The sequence below is a fragment of the Neofelis nebulosa genome, chromosome 2, assembly GCF_028018385.1.
Source record: "Neofelis nebulosa isolate mNeoNeb1 chromosome 2, mNeoNeb1.pri, whole genome shotgun sequence".
Classification (NCBI taxonomy): domain Eukaryota; kingdom Metazoa; phylum Chordata; class Mammalia; order Carnivora; family Felidae; genus Neofelis; species Neofelis nebulosa.
Window position 1 is genome coordinate 107232041 of NC_080783.1, and position 3498 is coordinate 107235538.

Sequence of the window (3498 nt, forward strand, 5' to 3'; positions counted from 1 at the left end):
TATTTGCAAATAGATGGAAACTGAGGTCCTGTAGGACTATGATCTCTATCAGCTAACCATTTGTTTTTCCCCTTTTCTTTGTTCTAGAGCAGCCAAGAGAGCCCGAGGAAGATCAAACATGTCCCACCTGGGGGTGAGGGGCTGTTTGTGGGCCTGTCAGCTTGCCTTATGCTCCTTCTTCACTTCTGTTATGTGACTGTGTGAAAGTGAATTTGATCTCCCTGAGCCTCAGTTGTATCATCTGTAAAATGGAGATAATATAACCCATTTCCTCGGGTTGTAGTGAGGCTAAAATTAAGCTAACCACTGGCACATAGCCTCCATCTAGGGTGGTCACTACTGAGGGGTTGATCTTGCTGACTCTCTGGTCTGAGAGCAGGCCAGCCAGCCCAAGGGCCATCAACAGGTGTCTCATTCAGGCATGACCCACAACTCCTTTGCAGAAGTGGAGGTAATACGTGGTTAAGATTTGTAAGCCCAGGTGCTGGGGTTTCCTTTAGTCTCGGGTGACACACTGGAAAGTTGTTCCAGGCCAGATGTGTGGCTGCCCAAAGGCCTGGCAGAAGCCAGTAGGCTCAGACCGAGTGGTTCCCAGTGGCATGCACACATGTGAAGCCCACATGTGGCCAGTAGCACCTCAGTCCCCACCAAGGATGCGTGGAGACCAGAGCTGCAATCACAGGACTGTACCAGCCCCCTCCCTGCTGGGACGGTCACACTGCTGGTGGCCAGACTCATGCTCCAAATGGTGGAGAAGCTGTAGGCAAGGCCGGCTGCAAACCTGGACCCTAGGAAGCTATGGAAATATGTAAAGAAACGCTCCACCTTGCCTGTTTACAGTAGCCATTGTTGTGGAGAGCGGTCATGAGAACAGTAAATAACCTGTGAAAACACCAGCATTGGAAGTTTTGCCAGGGACTCAGTGGCCCAGGGGAATAAGCTGGTTTCTGTATAACCAGACGATTGAAACTGATGAAAAGGACTTGAAAAAGAGCCATCGTTTTTTGTTTTATTCTGCTTTTTATTTTAAATTTTAGTTCGTTAACATACAGTGTGATATGGGTTTCAGGAGTAGAATTCTATGATCACTTACATGCAACACCCAGGGCTCATCACAAATGCCCTCTTTAGTAACCATCACCCATCTAGCCCACCCTCCCACCCACCTCCCTCTGTCAACCCATATTTTGTTCTCTATCATTAAAAGTCTCTTGTGGGAACACCTGGGTGGCTCAATCGGTTAAGTGTTTGACTTCAGCACAGGTCATGATCTCATGGTCAGTGAGTTTGGCCCCACGTTGGGCTTTGTGCTGATAGCTCAGAGCCTGGAGCCTGCTTTGGATTCTGTGTCTCCCTCTCTCTCTCTCCCTCCCCTGCTCACACTCTGTCTCTCTCTCTCTCTCTCTGAAAAATAAATAAACATTAAAAACTTGAAAAAAGTATCTTATGGTTTGTTTCCCTCTCTTCTCTCCCACCTTGTCTCCCCATACATTCATCTGTTTTGTTTCTTAATTTCACATAAGAGAAAAATCACATGGTATTTGTCTTTCTCTGATTGACGTATATCACTTAGCGTAATACATTCTAGCTCCATGTAGTTTTTGATGGCTGGGTAATGGTTGAACGTGCCCCAGAGAGGACCTTCAGAAGAAGTAAGACATAGAGAAGGACTACCAAGAAAATTGAAAAGCCTCCAACAGCCAATCCACATCCTCAATCACAGACAGGGAAAAAAGACAACAACAACAAAACTTAGAAAACTCAGACCTGGAAATACCTCACAAAGTGTCTCACAATCTTGAGAGGAGAGATGAGAGGAAGAGGTGCCCCAGAGTTTCACCAGCTTCTTCCTATTTCTATTTCTCAGTCCAGGAATCTTCTGATTACTGCCATGTTCAGACCCCTCCATCATCCACCTGTCCTCATCAAGTGTTTGTGGACAATGGTCCAGATCTCCAGTGGAGGACCAGCAACCCATTGTTCCACACCAGAAGCCTGGTCACACAAATTCCTCCCAGGACGGTCTGGGGCTCAGTCAATAATAGCACCTGAGTGAGCCCCAGAGGAAAGGGGCTGTGGGTCAAAATAAGGAGCACAAACTGACCCACAAGGAATAAACTTTTGAAGGATACCAAAGGGGATGGAAAATCCTCCTGCTTTGATCAGCAAGAAATCCCACAAGGTGGTATCCATAGAAGAAAGTCAAAGGCCACTCGAAGGGATGAAGAAAAGGAGAAACCACCCTCTAGTGGTATCAAGAAAGAAGGAAAGAAAAGGCAACAGCCTCAAGAAGTTTTTGCTTCCCTTGGAGTTGCTTTAGACAACCATCTTAAAAAGCTCAAACACAGTGTCACCGAAAACCAAACCAAACAAGCAAATTCCAGAGGTTGTAAACACAGGAGAGGGGGCCAGGGTAAAAGAGGTTTCTAACAACCTAAAGACTTAAGAAGGGAAACTTCTTAAGACTTCTAATTTAGATAAAGTCAGTGGTCTCCCTCCCTGAAGTTGAGGAAGATATGGATGATTAATTCAAGCATCCCATCATGTCTTTGGAGTCATACCTTGACTATGTCCAGCCCCGGAAGTAAAAGACAATTTCATTTTTATGGAAACTTTAATCACTGCACTTGAAGAAAAACAACACATACAAAAATAATATTCTAAAAGCACTAGGTAAAAAAAACATGGACTCCATTCAGAAATTATCTAAAGTGAAGGAAGACAAGTCAGAGAAGCTACAGCCAAGTGGAGCTACTTCTGCCAAGTTGGAAAGGTCCCCACTGAGGCATTACCAGTGTTATCAGACTTCTTTTACTGAGGCTAGAGGTCCATTACCATCCACCTCCTGCCCTCAAAGTGGTGTTCTCCTTCCAACAAAACACAGAGCATTCTCTTCACCCCAGGAAAAAGAAGTTGACTTTCTGAACTCAGAAGGAATTCTAAGATGCAGGTATATTCTGGTTTTCCAAGTGCCTTTCTTCTCAAAACAACTAAGAGAAGAAAAGAGAAATAAAGTTGAAGTTACAAATACTTGCTGGTGACTTTCTGGCATCTTCCCTTGACAGCCAGATCATCAACATTTATGGAGTCCCTATTTTTAATGAGCACATGGTATTAGCAACTGCAAAATGAAATGCTATGTCTCCTTTAAACCTAGAAATTTTTCAGGAATGCAGTTTACATGCTAACGAAAAAACTTAGAAGTGTGATCCTTCAGTAATAACTTTTCAAGGACATTTTGTAAAAAGCGCTTCTTGGGTCCAAATTTACTTTTATTTAACAATTTTCTTTACACCATTGTTTAAAGTGGCATTTCCTACACACATTTGTAGGTCTCACCACGCATACGTACAAAGCAAACAAGTGTTTTTAAATTATTTTTTTTTCATTTAAGGAATCATAGGATAGTTTAGTTCTTAGTAAAGAACAGAAGTTTTAAAATTGCTAACGTTTCAAAACTTTATTTAAATAAAAAATCAAAGTACCTTGATCAAACCA

At 43.2% G+C, this 3498-nt stretch overlaps 1 pseudogene; it reads left to right on the forward strand.

The window, feature by feature from the left end:
* Positions 1-536: 536 nt before the first annotated feature.
* Positions 537-3041, forward strand: LOC131490615 (elongin-A-like; annotated as a pseudogene).
* The last annotated feature ends 457 nt before the right edge of the window (positions 3042-3498 follow it).